The 23,233-nt window shown below is 31.3% G+C and overlaps 1 pseudogene; it reads right to left on the bottom strand.

The window, feature by feature from the left end:
• Nucleotides 1-391: 391 nt before the first annotated feature.
• LOC144374186 (cadherin-19-like) overlaps nucleotides 392-23,233 on the bottom strand; it is a 32,223-nt pseudogene continuing 9,381 nt past the window's right edge.

Below are 23,233 nucleotides of genomic sequence, written 5' to 3'. Positions count from 1 at the left end.
GATGATAAATTTTCTCTATATATATCATCAGGAACCTCACTCATCAATGCTTTATTCTTAATTTGCGGGAATAAAACAATTGAACGAATGAAACAACATTGGAGGGCCTGATTCTCTTTCTCAGGTTAGGCAAATAAACACTTTGAGAATTTGCCCTGGATATAATGGATCTTATCAGGAACATTGCAGTCATGAGGTGGCACTGGCTTGCACTAGCAATTGAGGTCTATTTATGTGCATCTCTTCCAACATTTTTCTTTAAGGACAATGTACTCAAGGACATCGGAAAACTACAAACGCACGCTCACCACGCTGCAGAAAGCCAGACCACACAACGCATTTAGATCAAATGGGCATTAGCACTTTGGGGATTTTTTTATGGTAAAAAGTCCTAATTGTTGGAGTGCACTGCAGAACCAAACATACATGCTAATCTTATAAATCGAGGTCCCAGCTCATTAAGGTAATCAAAATTTTCATCCTGGTCGGTGTCCGTTGACCCTAAGGAGCTCAGGGAGCTGGCCAAGGACCCCAGGCCCTTGAAGGCGTAGGTCTGAAGGGAGTCAAAGGGTGGGGCGCAGGGGTCCAAGTCCGCCTGGTCCAGCTTCTCCAGGATGAATTTCCTGAAGAGGGCGCTGTAGGGGCCCACCTGCAGAGACTGCCTGTAGAGGCTCCGGATCTCTGCGAGGTGGTCTTCCGAGCCCTGTGTTCCCCCATCACAGCGGTGCTTCTGACTCGGCAATGTCGAAAGCCTCTGTGTCTTCTCCACCTCCTTCATCATCGTAGCAGAAGATATTCTCTTCCAAGAAAGAGGATCTGCTTTCTTTGTTGTCTAAGCGCCAACATCAAAAATATAAAACCTGATGAAGAAAATGTATCAGAATATGAATGAACACACACAGAGCATAATGAACTCCACAATCCTGAGCTTGTTAAAAGCTCCAGACACAACCTTGATTTTGAAGATAACGTGACGGAAAGTAATTTAAAACTGGACTTGCAAAATGACATAAGGAAGAAGATAACAAACATTCTTGCTGATGACTTAGAGGGAAAACACTGTGAAAATACATTGAACTGTTTTCTGTGAACAATTTAGAATTCAAATTTTACTTTTCTCAAATATTAAAATGGAACCAAGTAGATTAATAGAGCATTTTTCCAATCTGAATACACTTGGAAAACTTAGTGACAATGAGTCCGGTTAAAGTAAGTTCAGAACAGGACAGTTTGATATTCCACATTAAGGGGACATTCTGTGACATGATTATTTTCTAAGTTGGTATTTATTGACCACAAAATATATGTCAGTTTCTTCTAAAAATTTATATTTATTTATTGATTTAGTTCTTATTAAATTCACATATATGTTATATTCCTTTAAGAGGGAGAAAAGTAAAGCCTAAAAGCATTTAAATCACATCCCCAGAAAGACCCAGCTAGGAGACAGAAAGGTCATCTTCAAATTAAGAAAGTTGTTTCAGAGCCTGGGCCCCATGATACCACATTAATTTCAGAAACTCCAAACTATCTTGCATTTGAATCATAATACTGGTTTGTGCAGATCAATATTTATTACACAAAATAGTTTTAGCAAAATGTAGAAACAGAAGAATTTCAGAACACTTTAATTAGAAGAAAAACTGTGTGTGCATATGCAGGTGCATGCTTGTGTGTGAGTGTGTGTGTGTGTGTGTGTGTGTGTGTGTGTGTGTGCACATCTAACTAACTAACCTTTCTACATCCTTGGATTTACATATCTTTTCAGCACATCAGGGATAGGATTTGAAACACATATGAAGGGATGTTAGAATTTTCACAAAGATAAATATATTGGTACTATTTTATACAAAAAGAAAACAGTGAGGAGTCTCAGGTTAGTAAAATTAGAAATTAAAGATGAGGCATCATAACTGATATCAGAAAATAAAGGATAATAAAACATACTGTAAACTATCACAGACCAAGTAATTGGAATTAATAGATAAATTCCTAAAAATATATAGCTACCAACACTGTGCCAAGGAGAAACTGGAAATCAGGACAGAACAATAAGTAGTAAGCATATTGAATCAATAATCAAAATCCATATTAAAGTCTAGGACCTCATGGTTTCAATGCTGAATTCTACTGAACAACTGAAGAAGTAATTCCAGTAAATCTCAAAATCTTCTGAAAAATTAGGAGAGGGAATACTACCAGATTCATTTTATGAGGCTAATAACACTTTTTGATACTGAAACCAGACAAATATACTGCAAGAAAAGAAAACTACAGACCAACATCACTGATGAACATAGATGCAAAAATCCTCTAAAAGGGTTGGGGAAGCAGGTAGGACAGGGAAGGTGGCCATAACCACTGTTACTTCATAAGGTTCTATGAAGATAAAATTTTGTAACACATGCAGGGCATGAGGACAATTTTCTGGACAACAGAAGTGCCCACTTGTTCTTAGGTATTTTTATATCTTATATTTGTGCAATGCATATGTCAAAACATTTATAAACTGGCATACATACACATACTCTTAAAATTGAAGGATCAGTGATCTTTGGTTTGAAATGTGGATTTGCCCACTCTATTTTTCATTTATTCTATTTGGTTTAAAAATTATAATACATTTAGAATAGCAGTTAAACCATACTGCTGTAACATAATTATATATTTATCATGTTACTTTAATAAGTGGAGATATGTTCAGTTCAGCACTACTTACCACATATTAACATAATGAAGATCAGAATAGCAATTATTACTTCGACCCTGAGTCCCAAGAAAAGCACGAGTTTCTTATCACTGCAGGTCTGTGTATTCCCACTGTCATCACAGTCACAGACATGTATGGTAAGTGTGTTTGTACTTGTAAGTGATGGGATCCTGTTGTCCGCAATTAAAATGGTTATGAAGAAGTTGGGCTCTTCTTGAAGGCTAAACCCACTTCTATTAGTCAAAATTGTACCTGTGTTATCTAAAACAAGATACCAAAATTTATCAACAACATAAAATAAATCAATCCATCTTGTGTATTAGAGCCACTACTATAGAGATATGATTAAATAAGTTCAAATAAAAGAGAAAATTTTTGATTAAAAGACAACTTGAAGGTTCCCTGAAAATTAATTAATGCTTTGACATTACCTAATTGTGAAATGAGATGAATTATTTAAATCAGTTTCAAAACGTTTTTGAGAAATATGGAAAATAAAAGCAGAGCAGAGCAAACATTTCTATAGCCACATATGAGCATTTATAGGCGTTACTAGCATTAATTTTATGCAGATGCTACCAGTTTTATTTGGATCAACTGCACTAACACTGCTTTTTCTAACATCTAGAGCCCTTTATTTTCATACATCTTAGAAATACATAGATTTTCTATTATATAACTATTAAAGCATGTGATCTCAAATAGTAGGTTTTCTAAATAGAAAAAAGAACTGATTTTACTTTTAGGGAAAGATAATAGTAGGATATCTGATTTTGACTTCACTCATTTTATTTTTAAAATTCAGAGAATCTTCAAACAATTTTTATCTAGAGAAGCCACTCAAAATATTAATGAAAATGGCCAACACATACTCAAAATGTAAAATTGTTTTTCCCCAAGTCCCAAAATATTCTGAATGATGTTTATCAATGTGATTCTTTGCGTCTTAGATCTATATTTCCTCTGTATTTTTTTATTCAGAATAGTTTTGCAATACCTAAGTATGTTCTGAATCCATCAGTCTACTTTATAAGATGATAGTAAAGTGCAAATAAATGAAATCTTCTTGAAATGCATATGTAGTTAAAACTTTTTCCAAATCATCTTTTCAATGCTAAAAAGATAATGCTCTTGAAGTCCATAAAACCCATGAAATTTATGTATGAGGCAGATTTAAGTGGTGAGAAACAGTTCTCATCTTTTCAATTCAATGTGTTTTATTACCTTACTTGGGACTACAAACATTAAACCAAACTTGTATTCTTTAGGTTTTGCTATATTTATTTTGCCTCAGTAATATATTTTGAATTATTATAAAGATGTATAAGACATATTATATTTGATATTTGTGGGATTTTTTCTCTAAATATATTTGAACTACTTTCACTAAGAATTTGATACAAATAAAATAGAGACATGTGTCTGTTCCCTCTCCCACCAAAGGCATCTCTGAATTGGAGACTAGACCCAGTGGTGGGGAGGAACGGCTCAGGTATCTGGTCATAGATATTGTGTGGCTTATATATTTGAGGTAAAAAGAAAGGTTTAAATAGAAATCTATATTATGGCCAAATATCTCTTCCTAAAGCAAATTTAAAAGGAGCAGAATGGCCTTCTATAATTAATCCACTTCTACACAAAAGGAAGAGAAATTCTTTTTCTACCCAAAATCATTCCAGAATATTTTATCCTTTGATTTATAAAATAATTTTGTTTAGAGGGAAAAGAAAAAAAAATAAACGACTTTCATATATTTGTAACTCCTTATTGATGACTTTAAACATTTGTGAATCAAAAACAGCTCACCTCACAGTACACTAAGGGTATTTTCTCTTCAGAAAAATACTGAAGATTAAGATATGAATGAACAGCTAGGGTTGTGGCTCAGTGGTAGAGCACTTGCCTAGCACATGTGAGGCCCTGGTTTTGATCCTCAGCACCACATTAAAAATAAATAAGTGAAATAAAAGTATTGTGTCCAACTACAACTAAAAATATAAATGTAAAAAGAAAAAGATAACGAAGGAATCGAGAATCCAGGACTGCAATGAAGTTTGCCGGGTCAGACAGAAAAGAGCTTATAGCCACTGTGACTTTTAAAACCCACCTCTAATTTGAAAAAATGCAGTGAGAAGGAAGTGTGGCCAGTATTTTCAGAACTTGACTCTGAGGGTTTTTTTTTCTTTTTTTACTTTTTTATTATTACTCTTTTGCTTTATTTCTTGACATTATGATATTAAAAGCAGTGTGAAAAACAATGCCTCAAGTTCCATTAAAATAAAAAAGTGATTTATGAAAAATGAGTCAAAAAATCATTATGACTGAATGGTGTTACCTTGATTATCTCTGATTGTGAAACTTGAGTTGTTTGTGTCTTCTGCAGAGAGAGTGAAATAAAAATGGTGGTCTTCTATAGATTCATCTCTGTCTACTGCGCTGATGGTTTGAATCACCTACGAGAAGACAGGGATAGACTTTTATCATTGCTGTATTGATTCAGGGCAATTATCACTGCTATTATTATTTTCAGCTTTTATTATGTAGTTTAGCCAAATAATTAGGGACACTACAGATGGGTAATTGTCAAATCATGGAGAAGATTAAAAATTTTCTTAGGCAACAATAATGTGTATGTTGTGATTTATAAAGAGGGTTATGACTTTATATAATACATTCTCATAAATGCATCATGTGGATTCCAGAAGCTAAATTTGTTGGAAGTTCTTCAAACATTGTTGCTATATTTTGACATCATCTTTTACCCTCCTTTCCTACATGTTCCCTTTCCTTCTTTCTTTACTTCCTTCTTTATTCTTACTTCTTCTGAAATCTAGTCATTATGACTTGCTGAATTTATACATTTCCTTTTTATACTGAGTTCAAAACGGGTAGAGTTATTGTCTTACTAAAGTATTTGCTAAAGTAATGAGTTTTTTAATTGATTTGAGGGAATAAGGCATTTAAAGCTTAGGGGGAAAGTATATGATTTCCTTTGACCCATAAAGATTAGAGAAAAGCGTTTTCAATCAAAATATGTTCCACTATTTATCTCAGATAATAAAATGATGAAGTAATGCAGATATGAACACATCAGTTCTGAATTAATTCTTTTATTTCAAAACATGAATGTATCAGTAAAGTAGTTCATTATTGTCAAAAAAAGATATGCTTGTCAAAATAGCATAGTGAGATTGTGATTAATTCTGAAAATTGAAGTAAATTGAGTATAGAAGCTAGTGTTTTAAATTTTCTATAATTAAAGTGCTTTTAACAATGTGTCAGACAAAACCATCCTCAGTTGCATGATGGCAAATACAAATTTATGAAGCTATATTTCAAATAACAGATTTCTCTCTACATGCATGAAGAACATTGTGAGGCTAATGCAATTTGTCTATTTCTCTGCATTCATTTATATTTTTTTCATAACCTCCCTAAGTAAATAATAAATTTGTGATAACTAAGTAATACAATAAAAGAAAACATTTTCATTCAATCCATGTTTAAAGTAATAAATGCAAATGTTGAATCAGGATGGTACTTTAATTTCAAAATATCATATGCTTTTGTATAAGTTGTTTTGTGTAGGTTTTTGTGTAAGGAGAGGACAAATCCTAACAGTCTCATACTGTGAATCTCAGCTTTACTACTTGCAGGTTTTCTAAGTTTAAAAACTGTATACATGAACACTTTCAAATTCATCTTAAGGATCCTGTGCTTTAACTTATCAAATAATTTATTGCCCAATTGGCATATTTCTATTAAGTTTTCTTTGTGAAAACATTCTTTTGTTGATATTTGTACAGGGTGGTGTCCTAAGTGATATTAGTAATCTTATATGAATAGCAAGGTAAGATTGATGGCGTACTCTAAAATTGATTTTTATGACATCATTTGATATCACATACACTCTAGATTTTTAGACACCAGATACTTTATCTTATCACCTGATGCTCCATATTGAACACAAACTTTTGAGTATATGGTGAAAATCTCCACTTTGAATATAAAGGCTTAAGAAGACTGCAGAGGCTTTGAATATATTTTGAATTACATTTAAAATACTATCCCAATTATAGTATTAGTAGACCGAGAGGGCAAGGATTCAAAACTCTGTCTCCTTTCAACAAACATGATTACACTTCTATTTGCTTTATAAATTGAGCCTCAAATAAAATATGCTTTATTGGATTCCAGTACTTTAAAACATAAGAATCCAATCAGTCCATCTGAGGAATCATTGATTCAATTGAATTAACCTTGAACACATGACATGTACACTTTTCATGAAAACAAAAAATCTCTAACAAAGGACAACACTAAAATTTCTTCACTGAGAATATTCATTTTTCCTTTCAAAATAACATTGAAAAGGACTTTGTGTTAATTTTTCAATAAAAGTCTAAGAAAATCCTGTTTGTTACATTGCCCAGAGGTCTAAACGATTTACTTACGTTGACTAACTTGGGACTCATTTCTGCCCTTCTATATTTATGAGAGAAGCAAAGACAAGTTGAAAAGTTAAGAACATACAACAAGTCACCAAGATTAAAAATACTAGAAATAGAGGCAATCGAATAATTCCAAATTACAACAAATGTCAAGAGCTCATACTTTTAATTTTCTTCTTTCTCTCTGGGTAGAATTTTGCCCCATGTCTTTCTCATATACTACATTCAATTTCCTATCTATAGTACTGTGAACTCTATGATAGAAATATATTGTGCCAGCCTAGAGAGTCTTTTAATAGGGATTCATCAATGGATTCAATGTTATCCTATATATTATTTCACCTAATCTTGCCATAACCCTTTTGAATAAATCCTGTTATTGACCCCATTTAAACTTGAGTTTTATGTAAGGAAAGGGCTGGCTCAGAATGACAATGCAATCTCATTCTCGGATGTTTTGAGATAATAGATTTACAGGAGGATTATCAGGCACATTGCTCTTTCCCTGGGTTTGCTACTGTCCTTACAGGTAGGATATAAAGTTACTGAAAAAAGAAATGGAACAGAGAAGGCCAACCAGGACATTTCTTATGTAAAAGACAGAGACATACAGAGAAATGTATAATATAACATTTATAATATACAGAGTAGATATAGACCAAAAATAATGGTTAAAAAGCAAGAAAATAATCTTAGGTTTCCTGTGAAAGACAGGGAAGTATTTTTAGGCCAGAAGTAGAGCAAGTGAACTAATTCTTGAGTAAAACATGAATTACTGGGGAAAGTTTCACCCAGACCAAATGCTAGCCCGTGAAAACCAAGAGGGCAGAGATATAATAGGTAGAAGTAAATGAGATTAACGTTTGTGGGTCAAAGATGGTCTAATATTGGCAGTTTCATAAGTTTCCGCTTAATTATTTGATGGAGTAAAAATAGTGTTTGACTCTGAAGATGATCATGGGAAGAAAGATAATCACTGCACTGTGTATTTTTCCAGAGAAGAGGCATACGTAGGACCACTTACTAAAATGTCACTCCTAGCTTCATTATCCTCGTTCAAAAAACACACATTTTTTGACAACTACACTAAGAAGCTGCTATTGTCTCCAACAATATATTTGACTCTGTTTCCTTTTCTTGCAGATCAGCTACCAATAAAACCTACTTCTAAAATAAGTCTAGGAGTAAATTGCTAAAGATTATAAAATATAAATTGAATAAATACACAGAAAATGAGCAATAATTTTCATAAATTAATTTTATAAAATGTACTTAGTAAGCAATGTTCCTCAGTACAAAGATGTCAAAGAAAAAGTAGGAATTGCAATAAATGAATGACATAGTTTTTTTAAATTTCATCTGCCTTTTTGATTATGTATATATTCTATTGATTTTTACCTTGCAGTAGGCTAAAGATGCAAATTCTTTCCCATTGTCAGAAAAAAAAACTATTCATAAATTTGAATTAGACCATCACCTTCTGTACTAATTTATTGGGAAAATGATTATAAAATAGACCCACTCTGACAAAAATAATCTATAGAACTCAAAAGAGTTTAAAAATATCTGTTCAAAAACTAAAAGTAAAAATTAATACAGTAATAGTTGAGCCAACAAGAAAATATGGACAGTAATGTTTTTGCTCTAGTTTTGCCTATTCAGCAGTTTACTGGGAAAACATTTTTGAGAAGTTAATGGTAGTATTACATTCTGGTCCTAGACAGAGACAGAGAAATACCCAATTTCCAAAAATGAATCTCACAAAATTGGATTACATACTTTTAATGGCAATTTTCTTGTAGAAATAAATCTATGTTCCATTAAAAATTATATATTATACATTCTTAAAGTTTTATCTCAATGTATAATTTCAATTCCCTTTAGGATAATTTCAAAATTTATAAATGTTGTACAAAATAAGCATATGAATGAAAACTACTAAAGTACAAAAGTATCTGATTAATGTCTTGATATAATCATTTGATGCCTATTCCACTGGCAAGAACATGCCAAGTGCTTCCAGACCCTGGACACGCACTGTCTGTCCCTATAGTTCACATTCTAGTGGAGGAGAGAGAGAAACAGAACTACAAACCTGCAAAGTGTTGAGGAAGAACTTGAAATACATAAAACACCTAAAGTCCATAATGCTCAGAATAAATAGGGTCAGAGGACCTGGGATATAGACTGAAATTAGAAAACCTGCTACAGAGTGAGTCTTGTGTGCATCATGAAATGTTCTAAGATGGCATATTACAGAGTTTAAACTTCATACTGAAAATCACAAGTTCTAAATTGGGGAAAATCATGATCACTCATTTTTATTTGGGGTCCTGTGACCCATGGAAATTAATTAGTTTTTGAAAAACTCTTTCTGAGCACATTTTTAAAGCAGGTATGAAAAAACTGTTGTCATGATACCAGGGACCCACTGATTGTTATTGAAGACTTCCTGATAAGAGATCCAAAAGGATGCTAACAATCAAAATCACAAGAATTATTTATAATAAGAAACATACAGAAATTAATGAAGTGTTTACATGAATTGAGAATACTCAACATAACTTCAGATGGAGACAGAGCTTGTGAATCCCACAATTTCCCCTTGGGTATGCTGTGCTTCACATGATGTCACCAAAACAATATTTTTTCTCCATTTCCAAAGGGACTATGTATTATTTTGACCATTGACCAACCACTGAAATATGATTGTCCAGGAAATTGTCTTCATGTGTACAGCCTTGATTAAAAAACTATAATTAAAAATATATAATTAAAATATAACTAAAATATAATTGATTAAAAAATTAGCACGCATTGCCATGTACATGGTGTGAGATAAAAAAAGCAAAGTTTGATATTACAGAAGCATCCCTTTTCATAACTATCTAAGAAGAATCCACTTCAGAAGAGATCTTAGGTCCTGGGTAGTGTAGGATATGTGAGAAGAAAATAGAAATTGACATATGAAAAACAGGGAGGAAATGGAATCAGTGGAACTTGGTGATTTACTGCATCTGGAGAATGAACATAAGAGGAAGTAAGGATGATGTCCATATATCTTTCATGTGCATCTTGATGAGTGTTAATATTTTTGCTAGGAGTATTGAGAAAAGTTGAAAGCAAACAATATAAGCATAGTAATGTTTTTTAGTATATGATTTTGATCATTGATTTTAGCACTAGTTACAACAGTTCATTCTCATATTTATTATGTGTGAATAATAAATATGACTTATTTCAAGTCAAATAATAAAGTTGACTTATTTCATGGCATTGCAGAACTTTGGTTCAATTTTATTAAAGAGCTTTCTAGAATGCAACTTTTTGTGTTATTAATTGTTAGAGTCTGTAAACAAGTCTGGATGGCGCCTGGCAAAATGCCAGAGGGAGTGGTTTGTGAAGTAACACCAGCGAGCCATTAAGTATGGAGATTCCTTATTGGTTGACTGCTGTATCTAGTTTATGTTAATTAGATAAGCTGTGTTGCATGTATAAATACCGATTTTATCCTACAATAAATGGCTCCTACTCCTGCTGTATCAATGTACACAAGTTGCTCATCACCCCCCGGCTATTTTGCTGTAGCCGGACTGAGGCAATTAATAAAATGATCATCAGTGAAATTAATAATATAATTACATAATGAAAAATTTTAATAGATTCAAAATATTAAGTTTTGCTACCCTTCTAAAAACATTATGTTTTTAGACATTACCTTTTAATTCTTCAGACCTTGTTCTTAATAATAATTTACATATTGTTACAACCATACTTGTAATACTATTTGTGTTGAAATTAATATGTGCAAATGTCTAATTTTTTTTTCTTTTTCCATAAGTAAAGCTACTTAAAATGGTTTGGAGAGCTGGAGTTGTGGCTCAACAGTAGAGTTCTCTCCTAGCACGTATGATGCACTGGGTTTGATACTCAGCACCACATAAAAATAAATAACAAAATAAAGGTATTGTGTTCAACTACAACTAAAAAACATATATTAAAAAAAATAGGCTGGAGATCCTTTCTTTATTTTGGGAAAGTTTAAATCCTATGATGATATTTGTAACTTATAATTTTGAACATATTCATGTTTGCAATTCTCTTGACTAAGATATCTCTTAGGATTTTATATCACATGCTCTAATAATCTTAATGGTCATTGCTTTAATTCACTCTCCTTTGGTTTTTTACAGCATTACTTGAATATTTTATTTTGTTTCATTTCAACCTAATGATTCTCTGAACTGTGTATTTTGAAATAGGTATAGATTCATAGGAAATTGCAAAAATAATCCATAGGCTCTCTTAAACACTTCATTCAACTCTTACTAAAGGGTGGCATCAGATATAACCTCAGCACACAATTAACCTTACATCCTTCCACTCAAACAGTGGAAGCCAATCTCAATGATGCTAAAGAGGAACTCACAACTTTTCATTTGCATTGTAAATAGCGGATACCCTCACACATCTGGCTAAAGACATGAACCTGGGTCTGCTGCCCTCTGCAGTCCACGCAGTCAGTGCTGCTTCTATGCAATGCCAGCGCACCTGGCAGCACATTCTGGTCTTCACAGAAGGGAACAGGCTTCCTGCTAAGAACTTGGAGACACAGTCTCATCACAATCTTGAAAGAACAAGTTTCACTATCCAAAGAATTTTCCCTTAATTATTTGTGAATACAAGTTTTAAAAATTTGATAATCTTGATATTAACATTAAGGTAATCAGGGAAAATTGATTTTCTAGGATGATTTATTGATTGTTGTAGAATCTAATTGCCTCAAATTGTGTTACTTCAAGACTCATTAATCTGGTTGCTCTATTAATTTAGAAGCCAATTTGAAATATATTCTACTTTTTATTGGATTTAAGGTGCTTTATTATGTGAATGGCATTCAAAAACACTTCTTACTCTGGATAATATTCCTAAATTAAGAAAGATCAACTTTTTATACAAATTACATTTTACACAAGTTTTATGTACTTTGATGGTAGCAGGATACAAAATCAATTTATTAAAATACTCAATCCCCATGCTATTAACAATAAAAATTCTGATGTAATAGGATATACAGCCATATAACTCTTAATAACAGGGACTTGTGAGAAATGGGTTGTCAGGGCATTAACCCCTGGGGCATTATGATGGAGTACTCTCATACCTACGAGGTGGAACAGCAGACCACACACCTAGGTGCCATGGGTCTAGCATCACCTATGTTGTCCCACTCTAACTGAAACAATGTTAGATAGCTCATCACTGTGTAATAGAATATAATTTCTAGACCTTACAAAAGTAAATAATATGTTGATTTCTGTCAATACATTTCATGAACAATAAATTGTTCATATATTACTATCTAAATGTAGGAGGGAGAAAGAGATTAATAGCATGTTTGTAAGATTTTAGTGGCTCTTTCAAAGGCTATTTTGTTATTTAGTGTTTGGTTTTGATTTTACTTGCGGAAAACCTAGTCAGAACATTTCAAAACAAAAATCTGAACTCAAGTTAGTCTGAATCTACTATTAACCTCTAAAGAAACACATGAAAGGAACAAGGACAATCTTGTCGACATCATAGCACTAATGCCTAGATTATGAAAATAAGGCTTTTCAATGAACACGAAATACAGTCCTTGTTGTCATGTACAGCGGTAGCACTTAAATCACCTGCACATGGATTTCAGTCCATCACCTGTAGTGCAGCGGGAGGGAGACATATTTAGGTTTCCCTTTGGTTTTGAGTGGAGTAACATTCTTTCAGATACTTATAAAACTGAGATAATTTGAGAGTGACATCTGAAAGTCCCCCTCATGATTATTTGATGATGTCTGTCCTTCCTCCTTAAAGTAAATTGATTGTAAAATAAGGCTGATCCATGTGACATTTTGAGTTTGAATTATGATTATTCCAGACAAGAGGTGAGAATTAAACTGACTCTTGACCTCAACATCATGAATATAATTCTTTCTACAAATCAATAGAGAAAACCCTTATTTTCATGTTTGTTTTCCACTATGAAAATAATTTAAGGATAGCTATTAAGATTACTATGGCAAAAATAGTTACAATTAACTCCCCTCTTGGAGACAAGTACATAGGACAGGCTTGACTTAATCCATTGTAAATTATGTGGAGTTGGAAAGTCAAACCTTTTTGAGGCATGGTATAATCATCTGTAAACTAGAAAAAAGCATGCTCTTTTATGGATATTCCTGTGTAACTTTACATTTAAACTTTCATCAGAGTACAGGAGAACTCTTATGTCCTTAAATTCAAAACCCTCCTTTCTTAGTAGGGTTTAATCTTGGCTATACCTTTATAGTATGTTGTACCAAACATTAGTATTTGAATTTTCTTTTGAAAAGTTCTACCAAGATGTAGAGGTTGATATTCTAAGTTTTTTTTCCTTTTTCTTTGTTTTCATTCTTACAAGTGTTCCAATGAATAAAGAAAGAATAATTAACTTATTTTAATTAAAAAAATGTTAATTCTTTTTTCAATTACTATATGGGTACATTGCAAATTTTTTAAAAGTTAAGACACTATGGAAACAGTGATATATGTTTTGAACTTTGTCAAGATATTTCATCATTAAAACAATTATTTCATCATTGCTCACAATTTTTTTCAAATGTGCTTCTAAAGAGTTATAACATTTCAAAACTTGTACTATGAAAGGCCTACCAGAATGGTAAAAATGAAATAAATTTTCACCATAATATTCTTCTTTTAATTGTGTTGCTCCTAGTATTAATTTAACTCTCAAAGAGATTTAAAAAAAGACTGACACACTATCATTTTAGTTTGATTTGAGTTTTCATTGTAAGAAGTTAAAACTTCAGAATTTTTTTATTTTATCATAAGCACAGGGAAAAGAAAACTGAGAGGGGAAGATATTTCACAAATTTTAAGTCAATCAGAATATGAATACCAAAGTAGAAACTAACACTGTAGGCTCAGGATACGGGTAAAGTTTACCATGAAAGCAAAGATGCAGATTATGAGACTTCAGGCGAAGTTATACCATTTAACTTTTCTCAAATTAAAAATTGTATCTTATCCATATAATTATACTGAGTTAAACAGTATAATTATATGGATAAGATACAATTTAGTGATCATCCTATAAGTCTTTAAACAAGAAGGATTTCATTACAAAATATCTTGTTTTGAGCCATTCTGTTTTGCTAAACATAAGTGGGATATTCACTTCAGTCTATGGCCCAAAGCCACCGATGAGCATGGTGTCCCTGTCACTAAGTGGTACCCTCATTCTCAAAAAAATGTGATTACTCCTATTTATATAAATACACTGACTTCTGAGTTGTAGCTTATGAACCAGAATCTTGGAAAAGAATGTGTCAACCACTCAGGTGGTAGAGCTACACATGAACTCCAATGCAATGAAAAAGGAAAACCCAATCTATCAAATGTATATTTCTCATTTACACATGGTGCAAAAGTAGAAAAGGGTTACTATTAACATAGCTATTAATAATTTTATTGTAAACAACAATAGAGGAGTTATAATAAAAAATACAGTGTGGTCCTTAGAATCACCTATCTTTAGTCAACAAATATTTATCAGCCAAATCTAATACTCTGGCCTAGACCCCAAGCCTCCAATGTGTAAGTTGTGCTGTCTTCCCAAGTCTTCTGCTCAGTGATCTTGGCTCAGCTGAAAGCACTGAAAATGCAGTCTTACTTGGTAAATGACTTACCACCTGGGGCATCATAGTTATATAGAAAAATGAAGTATATTAAACCACTTTTTAAAATTTTTAGAGTTTTTCTTATAAAGGTGACAATTTAAATACATTCACAGCTATTATGAAATTATTGCCATATAAGTTATATATTTTAAAATCCTAACATACTGCATATTTCAAAAAACTAGAAAAAAATCTTGTCATTTTCACCATGAAGAAATAATAAATGTTTGAAGACATATGTGTTTAACCTAATTGAAGCATAATATGATATTAATTAATAAGCACATTTTTGTACAATGAATCAAAATGCATTCTACTGTCATATATACCTAACTAAAATAAATAAATAAATTAATAATAATAATAATAAAAGACACAGACCACCAAACTACCAGCATGTAAACTACAAAAAGTTGCCTTTAAAACATGCTCTAGTATTTCAAAATAGTTAATAGATACTCTTTTATTCTTAATGTTATTGGGAAAATATATTAAAAACACATATTAAAAACAAAACTAGTTAAAGTGATTTTTCGAAGCTCATTAATATATTTGTTTTTCTGTTCAAGAAATCAGATGTGTTTAAAATGTTTGAAAACATCAAAATTTATGTACAGCATATAAATTACAAGTGAAATAATCCACTTATAATATAAATTTTTTAAAAATTATGTAAGCCTAGTTTCCTTGGGAATTGTGAGTTCCAGTACATTTGCATTCTTTTCTTATTTTATTTTAATGATCTCTACCAGTCTACACATATGTCCCTGATGTCTAAATTTGTTAAATTTTATATTTCTGGGCAGTATAGCACAAGGGAGAAACTCAGAACTTTTATATCTTACACTTTCTCAAAAACTATGGTTTTTAACCCATAAAAATGAATAAATTTAAAAGGTTATTTGCATATTTATAATCATGTATTTTTAAAAAATATATGCTTAAAATTACAAGATTTCAGATTTTCAGGATAAAATGGTTCAAGCATAAACATAATTGAACATAGTTCACTTAACAGTTTAAAAATCATTGACAATTTCCAGTATCTTATGGTTGAAAAATGAATAACAATTATGATGTACCTATGTCTTAAGATATTCCTATCTGCTACTGTATTAGAAAATTAAAAGTAAAACATAAGGTTGGTTACTACTCCTGATTGGTAAAAAAATGTAATTCCTGCTTTTGTAAAATACAAAGGGTCTCCAATTCCCTTCATTGAGAAATTTAATGTCATTTAGAATATATTGATTTCTGTATTTCTGAAAATAAGACTATAAAATTTTTGGGAATTAGGGGCCATTTGAAAAACAAGCTATGGTATGTATCATACAGAGTGCCCTACAGAGTGTCTTTAGAAATTTTTAAAATAAAATAATCTTTGTTTTTAGAAATTGTTTAAATAAAAAGAAACATATACTATTATGTTTAGCACAAAACAGAAACATGTAATTAAGATAATTAAAGTGTCTATGAGAGCATTTCAAAGTGGGATAAGTATATAAAAAAATCTATGTACAGCATATAAAATAGTAATCATGTCTAATATGTGAAATATAGAATCACTATAGTATAATATATATATATATAATATCATATGAATATTAGTATTATATGTGATATAGTCATTATGTATAGTATATAAAACAGTGATGTGTTACTCAGACTTCGGTAATTTAGGAAGCTTTCTTACCTGACCAGAGTCTGCATTTTCACACACATAAGTCTTATAGTATTTAGAGAACTCAGGAGCATGATCATTGACATTTAGAAGTTGTACATACACAGGAACTGAAGAAATCTGTTGAACATTGTCTATGAGTTGAATAATATACAATGAAAAAATAAGTATAATAATGTCTTATAATCATGAAAAATTGCCTTCAAGACTACACAGTATATTTCTTTTTTTTTTTTCACTTGAAAAACCAAAGAGCCAGATCTCTGTATGAGGACAGGATCTGCAAATGATTCATGTATTTTTCAACAATATAGCTAAGGAAAATTTCTGTTTCACACCTTCTCCTCAAGCAATATTTACTAAGTGTCTTTCACTGGATGTTGGTCATAGTGGGAAAATAGTAGGTATAAGGTCAGCTTGCTTCATTCCTGTAATTGCTGTTAGTATTTATATAAACACACCTAATTCTGATGAATGTAGTTATTGTTAATTTCCCTGATTTCACTGAAAGAAGATTGAGAAACCATTTACCATTCAGCATTGCCTGAGATTTCAGTTAATGTAGAAATATTTGTATAAGAATATACAAGGCAATCTGGGCACAGTAGTGTATGATGTAATCCTGGGAGGCTGAGGCAGGAGGATTGCAAGTTCAAAGCCAGCCTGAGCAACTTATCGATGCTCTAAGCAACTGAGCAAGACCTTATCTCTAAATAAAATATAAAAAGTGCTGGGGATGAAGTTCAGTGGTTAAGCGCCTCTAGGTTCAATCCCCAAAATATATACCAATCAATTCTCTTAATCATTAAAATTTAGGTGCACCTTTTAAAAACAAAAATTGTTTTGTTTAAATAGAATGTTCCACAATGTACAATAATTTTAAAATTATATTTTATTTTAAAAATAAATATAATATTTTAAAAATATTGATACTTTATTTCAGATGATCAATTTCAACATTGATGATTTTGTATATAAATTATATGTCTACTTTTATTAAATCTCATGTTTTAATTTTTTCCCTTAAATTCAACTTGAAGCCTTACTGTTTTTCTCAGGAGAATTCAAACATTTCCAATTCTTTTCCTTTGTTCTTATGTTATCTGCATTTATATTCCTTATTTTCAAATATATAAGTATAACTGAAAAATAAATGTATTTTGGTTTTATTGTTTCAAGAAAATTTTTTTTTCTTTTCTTTTTTTCCTCCTGGTATCACAATTGAATCCAAGGGAGCTTAATCACTGAGCCACATCCCCAGCCAAGACAATTGTTTTGTAAGAGATTTTCTAGCATATTTTGGAAAGACAAGCCCAAAGTCTTTAAAACATATTTGGTATTTAATTGTTTTTTTTAAATCCCTTGAATCATTTTAGTATTACTAGATACATGTTTCACTCACTTGAGAACATAGGAGAAACAACACATTGGAGAGAAATGAGACACCTCAGAGAGTAGTGACAGGAATTTGGCTAAATGTTCTCATAGATTGTTCAAGTTTGGTTCTAAGGAAGCCACACAATGGGGGCTAATTGAGACCCTACATTTGAGTCATTCATACAAATAAAAGCATTTAAATATAATTGTCTTGCAAGTTTAAAAATGGAAAAATGTGACTGGTGAGGAGTATAGTGTTTATAGTTAATTTAAAAACACTGAGTGAAACACATACTTTCTTTCATTTGCTCTATTAATATGGGAAAATGTAGCATAGGATTAAGACAACAGGCTTTGGAATCTGATATAATTGTGATTGTTCTATCCATTTATCACTGAGGGTGGGAAAGCAAATTACAGAGGCTGCAGTTTTGTGTGTGTGTGTATGTGTGTGTGTGTGTTTGTGTGTGTGTGTGTGAAATTCAAATAATATTGACCTCAAATTTTACTGTGAATTTTAAAATTATGTTACATAAAATAGTTTAACAAATCGCTGAGATGTTAATCTGTAAAATACTTAATAAAATGTTTATAATATGCAGTTTCACAGAACTCAATCTTTTTAGCCACAAACTATAATTTTTATAAATTAATATGTGAAAATGTGATTCAGAAGTGACAAGATGAAGACATTTTCCCTGATGTGCCTCAAATGATTCCCAGTTTCTGCTATCATTGCTGTTTGGTTATTTTCTTCAACATACACAGCATTGTAATATCTATAGTTTCTAGTGTGAGCCATTGGAATATGCCATCTTTTAAACTATAAATTTTATGTTCTATTAACTGAATAATGTACATTACCACACACATATGTAAACATGTGAATTATGCAGAGCATATGGAGCTATTTCTTAATGCTGTAGGGGCTGTGGATCAGTTGTGGAACAAATGCAGCTTAGGAGCTGAAGTCTTGTCTGAGTACCTGCATTGTACTGGGCTGGTCTTTAAATATTTTAATATCACCCTTGAACAGAATATATGATGACATAATTATAGTGTTGATCAGATTATGCACTTTATTCATAGTACATATGTAAACATACAAGTGTTGAAGTAACGACTTTTGTGGATAGCAGGTATCTTATAACTCAAAGATACGTATTATTGTTTTTGTTTTGTTTTACAATGCTGAACCAAAAAATGCTTAGATAATTTTCCTATAGGGATCTTCTATCATAGAAAGGCATTTGTCTGATAAAAAAGTAATTATATAGCTAATTTGATAGTATATAATTAAATTATCTGGAAATTTTTGTTGCATTCATTTATTTTTTGATTCTTTTTATTCATACAAGATTAGAGCATTTTATATCAAAAAGTACAAACTATAAATTTTAAAGAGTTTACCTTCTAGTAATTCACATTATGGTACATCTAAGTTAAGAAAAGAAATTATATATTCTTATAAGCATTATATTAACATACAAAATAAGCTTGAATACAAAACATTTCTATACATTCAATAAATTTTGATCATCTAATAGCTGAGAGCAATTTTATAGATAAACATATTTTTTGAGGAATCTAGTCTTCCTTCGACCTGATTTGGATTCTTTTTTTTTTTTTTTTTACAATAGCTTTGTAGAGAGTGACATTATGAATGATTTGTTCTCAGAAATAAATACGCATTGAATAAAAGCTTCTTGCTCTCGGAATAAACACCTTTGTGCTTCCTGACAGGAAAAGCCTTGGCATTTCTTCTGCAGCAGCAGGCATTTGTTCCATTGTAACATTTGCTCCTCGTCCTTTATTGTTTAGTTAGACAGAAAATTCAAATCCTGACCCAAGTCCTGCTGCAACATTTCTGCAGAGTTATTCAACATATTGCAAAAAAAAAAAAAAAAAAAAACATGTGAGAGCACTTTCCACTCTGCCATATCACCTGCAGCTGTTCAATAACATGAGGAATAAGGTAGACTAAGGTTTAAAGCCTCAAAGGAATACAAAAAAAGTGAATAAGATTGTTAAAATTCTATGTAAAATCGATTATAAGAAAGGAGGATGCCTTCTAGAACATCTCAAATTCACAGCTTCACTCCTGTGCTGTACTACAGTATTACACTAAATTCATGTACCAAATAATGGCGATGATTTTGACAGTCTTTCCTATTGTGTTGTATTTATTCCTTTATGCTTTATGTCAGATGATTGAATAACTGATTCACTCATAATGTTATGGACACTATTCAAATGGTAAATTGGTATTATTTTACCCACTTTTATACCTTAACAATGAAATCATCTGCTTTTCGCTGAAACAAACAAGCAGACAACTGGTCATTAATGATTAGTAAGATCTGACCATCAGTTCAACTGCAAATGTAAGTTTAGTTAAAAAAGGGACCACTCTTTTTGGGATATGCAGACAGGTGATGAATATGATTTGTATCCTCCATATTCTGTACTATAATAATATTGAACTATGATTTATGTTAAATGTCTAAATTCTAAAAGAATTAACACTGACATTTTATCCTAAACACAGGTAAAAATGGAGGCATTTCTTATCTGCTTTCTGGAAGAGTTACTTGTGAACTGATAGACTAAGCTAGTTATGTTTGAACTAAACAAATATAAATCATTATAAACCTAAAACTTTAGTTCAGATCTTATAATTTTACTATTATTTTCATAAAGCAGTATATAAAACTAATTACATACTTCTCTAAATTGACAATCTGGGGAACCAATACCATGAATTGAGTTTGCTACCTGAAACTGTCTTTTCAGATGAATGTTTTTAGAAATTACATAAGATTTTCCTTTTTTAATTAAAATGATAATATAAAAATAAACTCACACAGAATATATGTTCAAAAACTTGTAGAAATATGTTTTTAGTTTTTATTTATTGAAATGAAAATATTTTAATGCATATGATTGTCAGGGCATAAAATTTCAAGTTTTATATGTTGTGTTTTCCTCCAAATTATCTTTGCATTAAACATTATTTATTGTTATATAATAAGTAAAAACAGTTTAGAAAATACTTAGTCATAACATTTTAAGAAAGCTTTAATAGAAATGAATACATAATAATTTATGACCAAATAATATATATGTATGTAACCTTACATATCAAACATCATTTAACTACAAATTTCAACAACATTTAAAAATAGCTCTGTCCTCAGGTGTAGGGATAATGCAATGTCATTAAGACCACCGTGATGAAATATACGGTTTCCAAATTAGTACTTACATCTTTCTGTGGCTGTGACACTTAGGTTGTACCATGTGTTGATCTCCCGGTCAAGTGTGCTAGTGACAATGATTGTGCCATTGTCACTGATAGTGAACTCTTTACTTCCAGTAATAGAATATCTGTACCAAGAGAAAAGACCCCCTTGTATCATCATATTTGCTGTATCACATTGATATATAACATGGTTTTATGCCACCAGGTAAATTATTAAAAGCATATTCTGCATAGCTTATGAGATGCCGATTTTAAAAATGGCACATCCACATATTTAGTGAACTCCACAGTCATAGGAAAAAGAAACTAATACAGCTTTACATTTAAACTGGTGTATGCTAAATCTAAACAAGCATAACTCATTATCAAACCCAAGAGAGGATTTTAATATGTAAATGACATGGTTAAAAAGAAATACCTTGCCCTCCCCTGCAAAAAAATTTTGTGAGATACAGAGAAGTAAAAGTAAGTAGCAGAAATGAGTGACTGTGAACCTTTTCTTTTTTTCTTTCTTTCCTACACTAGATCTACTGCGTGAGAATCTGTGTATGATATTATAATTACTTAATTACTATCATACAAAAGTTACTTTTGTCCATTTAAATAAAAAAATTCAATAGGACTTGATAAAAATGACTTCTTTTAAGTAGCAGATTGACCTTTCATTTTGTTCCAGAATTATATAATATTTCAAGTTCCAGAAATATCCTAGATCCACTGTCCTTTACTTTGGGGATGCACATATTGATTAATGTACAATTGAGCACACATGAAAGGAAGTCAAGTTGCAAAATACGTCATGCGAAAGTCTGCAAAATTATCTCAAATCTACAATTAAAGAAGCCTTGAAGTTCTCGGCATGTCTCATCAGCTTGCAAATGATGAATAATGAAAAGTAAAGTAAAATACCATGTGGTTTCAATGACGGCTTCTCACTGTGCATATATTCCTGAATATTTCCATGAGACTTCAGTGAGATTTGCCAAAATTGTGGCAAAGATGAGAATAATTTAATCTTGAATTGACAGATTTCTAAAAATATTATACTAATTTTTATCATGGTGTTAAAGAAAGAATTAAAATAGAAATTAGAATGAAGACATAGAGGAGTTCAGTTTTAAATATATTTAAACATTCATAAGCATTTTATTTGAATAGCTACAAGTGATCATATTTCCCACTGAATATATTTGTCAGCAAAATTAAAGAGGATTTTAACAGTTGACATTTTGTATTAAATATCCCATTTTGTTTCTGGAAACACCACTGCAACTAAAACCCACTAAAAGTTTGATAAGGAGTTATACATTCTTTTAAATTAGTAGATAATGAATAGATGTAGATCCCATTGACAAATTAAAATGGAATAAAATCATATTTGATCCCCTAGGAAGATTGGATAATAGTATGTGATTTAAGCAATAATATATAATATGAATTATTTTCCTTATTTTTTTCTAGAGCCACCAATTCTGATTATATAGATTTTTTTCTTTCTCACATCATCTTCACCAGATGAAATCTCCTTGGCCTTGAGATAAATTGCAGCTAATCAAATTTTATATGTGCATTCATTTTCCTTTTACAACATTTTTTAAATTAGGAGAAAACATCAGAAAACTAATCAATAGTAAATTATTTTATTTTGGTTTGTACTATCCTCCTCTCAGTTACACTGGCAATGTTCTCACTAATTCAATTAAATGCATATTTTTAAATAACTTAAGTCTCATAGGACTGTTCTCAAAAGTACAAATTTTCCCTTATGCCTCTCAACCAGATTCTGCTTCTAAATTGTTGTGTATGACCATAATGTTATTATTATTTCAAGATAAATTAAATGCTCTACTTTTATTAAATAAAATACAAACTGTAGTATTGGATTTCACCAGTCACTCCACTAATGTTCTTTTCCCTTATTCATAGTCCTGTCTGGGATTATGTAGTGCATTTTTTTTCCATGTCACTTTAGTCCCCTCCATAGTGTATCAATGTCCTTGTTTGGTATGCCCTTTAGTGTATGGGAAAATATTA

This window comes from Ictidomys tridecemlineatus, unplaced genomic scaffold (genome assembly GCF_052094955.1).
Source record: "Ictidomys tridecemlineatus isolate mIctTri1 unplaced genomic scaffold, mIctTri1.hap1 Scaffold_609, whole genome shotgun sequence".
Classification (NCBI taxonomy): Eukaryota; Metazoa; Chordata; class Mammalia; order Rodentia; family Sciuridae; genus Ictidomys; species Ictidomys tridecemlineatus.
This window is presented reverse-complemented; position numbering and strand designations above follow the sequence as displayed.